Below are 7808 nucleotides of genomic sequence, written 5' to 3' on the forward strand. Positions count from 1 at the left end.
ACAAAAGGGGAGGCTACTTAAGACCTATATTAAGGAATGGGATTTGAAACACAATACCTGCCCCATGTGCTCCTATTAGCCACTGGGAACACGCCACCTTTCTCGGGAGGACCATGCAGACTCAGTACGTGCACAAAATAAACCTTTTGAACCCCAAAGATAAACACCCCCAGGATTGTAAGGGATGGGAGTTAAGAGAGGAAAGAGGCAGATCCCAAGTTATCAGACTTTTTGTCCTACCTTTCACTCTGAAGGCATCAGCTTTAGGAAGAAATCCTGGCCCTAGTGAAATCAATGTCAAAACTTGCATTGACTTCAGAAGGGCCAAGGTTTCACCCTTAGGGTGCTTATGGGGCCCGATCCTGCAAAGTTTTGAGCGAACTCTTAATATTTAATAATAAGATAGCACCTAAGGGGCCCTGAACCCACTGGGGGCTCCATTGCAATGTGCAAACAGAGAAAAGAGACAAGATTGCAGTCCTGAAGGTTTTGCAATCTAACGACACAGCCAGATGGAGGGCAGGGAATGGGGTTAGAGCATACGGGGAAGTGGCCCTGTGAAAAAACAGGCCTAGTTTGGTTAATTATATAGTTGTAGGGTTTTTTAAGTGGCATTAGAAGCAGGGAGGGGGACAAAAAAGAGGGTGAGGAGAAACAGTCAGAGCTCATCACCTGTCTGGCCATAACCAGCAAGGTGGGAGTTGTAGGGCTCCTGAGAAGTGAGTCTTAAGAAGGGATTGGATGGGCAGGAAGAGATGGTAGTGGATGTTTGGGTTTTCTCGGGAGTTTTTCCAGGCAGCAGGAGCAGAAGGAGAGAAGACTCTTCTCCCACTGATTTCAGGATCTCATACTCAAGGTTAAGGCTACAATGTTGTCAGGGAGGTCACAGAATCTGTGACTTCCAAAGACCTCCCTGACTTCAGCCCCAGGGGCTGGGAGCTGCAGAGTCCTGCCGCCTCACACAGCGGCAGGGAGCTGTGAGGTACTCGCGCCACCTGAGGCAGTGGGCCTCCAAGCTCCGGGCTGCCATAGGCAGCAGGGGTACCCCACAGCTCCCGGCCACTGCGGGTGACGGGACCCCAGCAGCTCCCTGCCTCCAGGGAAGGGGGACCCTGGCAGCTCTCACCATCGTTGCAGCACGGGGTATCCCCGCAGCTCCCCAGCTCTGAGCCCACATGGTGGTGGGGGCCTGGAGCTCCCAGCCACTCCGTAGCTGCCCAGCCCCTTCCCATTTTATCATGGATATTTTTAGTAAAAGTCAGGGACAGGTCACGGGCTTCTGTGAATGTTTCTTTATTGCCCATGACCTGTCTGTGGCTTTTACTAAAAATATCCATGCCAAAATCTTAGCCTTACTCATGGTTAGTAAAGAGACTGTAAAACATTGCACCTTCCGATTGTGCAGATCAGCCCCCTGATTGTAGTCAGAGTCACATCTGCTGACTTCGGTCATTCGATGTACATTGTTACTTCTTTTATGCCCATTGCCCTGCAGAGTCAGCACAGCTAATGAATCTGGTCTGGAACTGAATTCTAGGCTCGCTAACATATCAATGCAACTGTTAAATAAATGTGAACTGCAAAATCTGTCTGACTGGTGAAGATGCTTCTGGCCAACATGACTTTCAGATACCTGAGAATTTGCAGGGCTGGCAGTAAAAACCCATCTTTTTACTTATAAAGTGATTGGCTTTGATGTTGGGTATGTCTATACTGCAGTCAGGACAGTAAGAGCTTGTTTTGATTGAGCTAACTCCCTAAAACCAGCAGCATCACTGCACAGACATGAGCGGCAGCTTGGACTAGCCACCTGAGTACATACGTAGGGCACAGAGTGGGATTGTACTCGGATGTCTAGCCTGTGCTGCCGTGGCAACGTTGCTATTTTTAAACGAGCTAGCTTGACCAGCTTTACATGAACATGGAGGTCTGCTTACTTGTACTGCAGTCATGCCGCTTGACTGCTGAATGGATATAGCCTTCTCAGAGAGAAGAGGAAAGACAAAAGCCCACAGGTATAGGAGGATGCAAGTTATTCTAAAATTGTTTTTGTCCCATGATTTTTTGCATTCTGTTAATTATAAGCTTAAAACCTGTTCTCCTGCTAATTATGGCAGTTCTGCCTAGCAAACACCATTTTTGTTCCCCTGTCTGAGCCCTGTGTTTTGAACAGGACTCAAATGCTTATACAGGTTTTTTTTACAGCAACTTCAACTTAAACTGGACCTTACCTCAAACCCTTTCCCCTTATGAGCCAGCCTCAGCCTGTGTCTGCAGAGAGAAATCTGCCAGTGAACTGATGCTCTGGGACCCTTGTCTGTGTAGTTTGGCAGCTTGTCTGTGCACCACATGTGGGAATGCCATCACACACCTTAAATCCTCACCCCAAGCTCACAGACCCAGCAGGCACTTTGAGCATAGCTAGGAACCGGCCCGAACTGCACACCAGACCAAAACCCTGACATATGTTGGGGAACTCCACACCTGGTCTGAATCCCAGGGCTCAGGCCTGTCTCTAAGGTGGAGCAGAGTCAGAATATCTCACCCCAGCTCCTAGTTTAGCTTTGGGGCTGTTTGGCTCCAGAGCTGAGCTCAGCTGCCCAGCCCCATTCCACAGTATGACATTTCTGTAAACGTGGGACTACTGTCCTCCCCGTGCACACATCAGCTGCATTCCCAGGCCGGACAATAAAACTGCCTCTGCACTAATGACAACAAATGGCCAAGCAATAGATACGAGCAGATTTATTAGTCCCTTAGGGTGGCCATAAAGGGCTAGATTGTCACTTCAGGCACAGCCCTGAGCAAACTACAACAGCCCAAGGAGTAGTCCTAGACACAACTCCTCCCCCGCTTCCCCTTGGCCCGTACTGCCAATGAAGGACCACTTGCCCATCCCCTGTGCTCGGTTAGCTACGCAGGCTAGTGCGTAGCAGTTTGGGCAACCAAGGCTTTCCTGCTTCCTGCCCCTTCTCGCCTACCCCCTGCCCACCTGCTCCAGGATGAAAGCAAATAATCCAGCTTATGCTCACAAACCTGGATCACAGAGTGTAGCCCCTGTAAGGGCATCGGGGAGATTCTTACTGCCTTGTGCCAGTGTCTAGCCCTTTGCAAACACACCATCCCAGTGGGTGGGTGAGATTAGAGAGCTGGTACAGTATTTTAACTGGATAAAAATCCAGGTCAGAGGTTCCCGTTTTCCTCTGCTGCTCCAGTGGAAAACTGTGCTGTGTGTTTGTAAATCTCTAGCCCGGGGGCTAGGTGGATAGCGGGTTACTGTACTTGCTCTTCTGGAGAAAACGACATGGGGCCTGATTCTGATCTCACCAGTGGAGGTGGGGAACCCCATTCATTTCAACTAAGTGACTTTGCATTAGGGATCTGATCTACTGCCCACTGAAGCCAACGGGAGAATCTCTGGTGACATTAGTTGTGTTGGATCAGGCCCTAAGTGAGACGGAGGCTGGGCCCGCGGGGGAGTCTCAGGTCACAGGGTGAGTGAGTGGACGATTTCATCCCAAGCCCCATTTGTTCACATCAAAAAGCCATCACACACATTGGCATATTGATCATACTGGCAGCCTCTGTTCTTGGCAGCCAGGGTCCCAACAGTAGCAGTGCTACAGGTCAGGAGGGAGGTGCCTGGGCTGAGGCACGCAGGGGAAGGAGTGAACTGCAAGAGTGTGCTCTGTGTCCCTGATTCTCATGAGCACCAAAGTCACTTAACAATGGATGCTTTTAAAGAAAACTTACTGCAGCGTTATATGTAAATTGTATTACATCTACGTAGCTGATTTATCAGAATGTGTAACCCCAAAGAACCCGATAATGGTGGCATCTTTTGGGTCCCTAGTTGCCTGCCAATGGCAGTAGAAGGAAAATCCTGATATATACAAATGTGGGCCTGCTCCCACTTCCTTTGTCTTGGCCATAAATACATTATAAATCCCAAGCCCTGTGTCCATGATTAATACCAGTTTTTTTCAGTCATGTGGAACAATATCAGAAACAACAGAGCGAGAGTGGCTAGGCCATCTTATCCAACCCTCCTCCTCAAGCAGGATCGATTCCCCACGCTGCTGGAACAGCCAGAGTATGCTAGCTTTAAATGACTCAAGCGATGGGAATTTCCACCACGTCCCTTGGGAGAGAATACGTCACGGTCAAACTGAGGTTAGGAAATTTTTCTTGCTGTTAAGCCTGACATTTCCTTTGCTCCATTTCCTCTCTGTTCCCCCTCGTTAAGCCCTCAATGGCCACTTTAAATAGCTCTTCTCCCTTCCTGATACATTTGCCTTTCCAGTGCTTACCCTTTGGACCTGATCCTCAGCCTGGTGTCAATCGGTGTTGGTCCATGGATGTCGATTTACACCAGCTGAGGATTTGCCCATTATCGTATCCGCCTCAGATGTCATTTAGCCCAGTTACACATAGCTAATTCTCGGAAGTTAGCCCCGCGTCCTCTCCCTGCCCTCTCAGCCCTGAATGATTTCTGTTGCTCTGCTTTGAATCCCCTCCAGTTTGCTGGCTAAATCTGTTATTTACAATGTGACATGTCTCTTGGTGCCAGGCCCTACTGTAAAAAACCACGTTGGTGGAACGGTCTAACCTTTATTCCCTCTGAGGAACAAATACTGCCCTGGCTATTGCTAGTGGCATCCCCTCATTAGCATGCACGCTCCTGTGTTACACATGCTTGCCTTGCTTGGGGGGTTTCTTTATTACTGCTGAGTGATGCAGGATCGTGGGGCCTGGTCCTGCTGAGGTTCTGAGCCTGCTCCGCTTTCCCTGAAGCCAGTCAGAGTGGAAGGCGCTCAGCATTTTGCAGGATGTACTGAGCATCTCGCAGGATCTGGCTCTCAGTGGGCAAAAGCCCATTAAATGACTCCTTGTTGCCATGACAATATTGACTGAGAGCCCCTGGAGTTGTGAGAATTCAAGAGAAGCCAGCAAAAATAAAATCAGGACAGCAGATCCCTTGGGGAAGCGTGAGTTTGCCCATAAGTGGGAAGTGTGTGACATTCTGAACGCCTCTGATGGCACTTGGAACTTTCCAACCCATTATCCCTTCAAAGGAGTACTACCGTATTCTACAAGAATGGCCCGAACATTTCATCTGACAGTAGGAGGAGTTCAGAGACATGGGATTGTTACTAGGTTCTCTTTCTAGAATGGATTTACTTCTTTTTGTGGATTCACTTTGGCAATTCTTTTCACATGGAGGGTAAGATCCTGGCCCCTATGAAGTCTCTAGAAGTTTTGGCATTAACGTCAAGAGGGCCAGGATTTCACCCATGCTCTCCAGCTGCTTGTGTTGCTAGGGCCAATTGAAAATGGCCATTAATGTGTCAGCTGGAAAGTCCCTGCCTTCCCAGATCCACTTCAAGACTGGAGAAGCTGCTGTTTATATATAATCTGTCACTTCAGTTTCCAGAGACTTTGATTTTTAGTACATGTGAAAACTACAAACTATCTTGTCTTCATGAGGATTTTACTTCATGGTGGTTAACATGAGTTAAGAACTCACCTTTTTTCGTAGCAAAGATGCACCCTTTGTTCATCCTTGTGGGTGTCGGGGAGGTGTCAGTGTGGGTAGAGTCTTGTTTACTTGGGGAAATCTATCTTCAGCACTATACTGATATAGTTATACTGCTGTTCCCGAATAAGAAATTCCGCTTGGGAGTTATACAATACAACTATAGCACTATAATTATACCGATACAGTTCTGCCAGTAAATTTTCCTGTGTAGACAAGTCCTAGCTGAGGTGTTTGCTTTACTATCACTTTATACTTTCAGACCATTCTGTACCCCGTGGACATAGACACAGGGAGTTTTTGTCTCCAGTTCCTATCTTATACGGATTTTGCAGCCAGAGATAAATGTGTTCTTAATGTACTATTGAGTCTGAAAGCACTGTACATCAAGGGCAAATCCCAGGAGCAGAATTAGTCAGTTTCTGCTACATTACATGTGGTTATTAATCAAATTTATTGTGTAATCAATGTCCAGAGTCCCCAAAGGTGAGTATTCTCCCTCAGGTGTGGAAGAGACTGCCTTGCTCATTGCATCCTTTCCAACAGATGGTCAGTTTTTATCTCTTTGCTCTAGTTTAAAACCCTGGACCAATCAAGTTCGTTACTTTTCCTAGTTGACCACCAGCTGAGGAAACTGCTCTTCTAATCCAGAGGCTTTGCATCCTCTTCCTGCATCTCTATCCTAATTAGCCATAAGGTTGGTTTTTCCTTCATAGCTGCTGTAATCAGGACCTCATGGATAGTTTAAAGTGGTCCTTTGCTGTGCGGGAGGTCTATTAATTGCTTTCTTTTTGGCAGCCTGTAAGCCGTAATGTCTAATTTGTAGGTATTGATAAAATGGGAATGTTGGATACTTATATTTAATTTTAGCCGCTAGTGTGTCATGGAGTCAGCTGTTTTTATAGCCTGAAACCTGGAAAAACTAAACACACCCTCCATGGGTGCCCTTAGCAGGTTGAACTTCCCCACTCACAAGCACCCCAGGACTGTGTATAAACAAGGACAAAGGGAACACAGTCATGAATCTGGGAAAACCCAGCAACTGAACAGATGTGCATATAAAGAGTCAAATACCCTCCGCCCCACTTTCCTGTAACTTTGGCAACAGTCCATCCAACTGTCTGCCCACTGACTGGTTAGAATGTCCCACAGTCCCTTGGCTGCACCACCTCACCCATCCACCAAACTCCACTCATGGTTAGGATCAGCAAGTACTAGTCATCCAAGTGTCTCTTTGCAGGTCTGTCTCCAGTCCCGGGGGAGCTGCTTGCCTGGTCCTGCCTGGAGAGACCACCACCTAACCCAGTCTAATGAGGTAGCTCATTAAGGTGCTAGATAAGCAGAACTCTGGGTCATTTTTCTCAACAAAGTCCCCACAGAAAAGGAGACAAAAACACTTAGGATCCTTCAGCAGAATCCTGACTGCTGAAAAATAAACTCTTTAAACTGATTTAGGAGCCAACTTCTCCCAAAATCCATGGTGACTCCTTATGTGTCACAAGAGGAATTGTGGGTGGGTAGTCTATGCAAAGGAAGACCTCTGTGGCAGCACTTTTTCCTTTTCACTAGTAGAGGCAGTAGAGAGTTTCCCTCTGGAGCTTCTGGCGTACATTGGTTGTATCCTTCCAGCCTTGGACTCTAGGAAGCAATGGCAATAGGAGGGGAAGGATTGTGGCTCTGATCTGGAATGTGTTCCTGTTACCACCTGACACCACAACTGGATAATTGAGCTGCATATGGAAAGATAGTGAAGGGGAGAGACAGAGGAATGAAGAAAAGAAAGGGATGGAGGAAGAGATGGAAAAGGAGACAAACAGAGACAAGCAGAAGTAGCTAAGAAAGCAACTTGTTTCTGGATCTGGGGAGCGTACTTGGGGACATTTCTGTGGAGTCTAGTACCTAACGTTCACCGTCTCTCTGAGCTCCTGGATGCTGTCAAAGGCTACATCTTCACTATGGGATTATTCCGATTTTACATAAACCGGTTTTGTAAAACAGATTGTATAAAGTTGAGTGCACGCGGCCACACTAAGCACATTAATTCGGTGATGTGCATCCATGTACCGAGCCTAGTGTCGATTTCTGGAGCGTTGCACTGTGGGTAGCTATCCTGTAGCTATCCCATAGTTCCCGCAGTCTCCCCCACCCATTGGAATTCTGGGTTGAGATCCCAATGCATGATGGTGCAAAAATAGTGTCGCGGGTGATTCTGGGTAAATGTCGTCACTCATTCCTTCCTCTGTGAAAGCAACGGCAGACAATCATTTCGCGC

The sequence above is a fragment of the Chelonoidis abingdonii genome, chromosome 10 (genome assembly GCF_003597395.2).
Source record: "Chelonoidis abingdonii isolate Lonesome George chromosome 10, CheloAbing_2.0, whole genome shotgun sequence".
Taxonomy (NCBI): domain Eukaryota; kingdom Metazoa; phylum Chordata; order Testudines; family Testudinidae; genus Chelonoidis; species Chelonoidis abingdonii.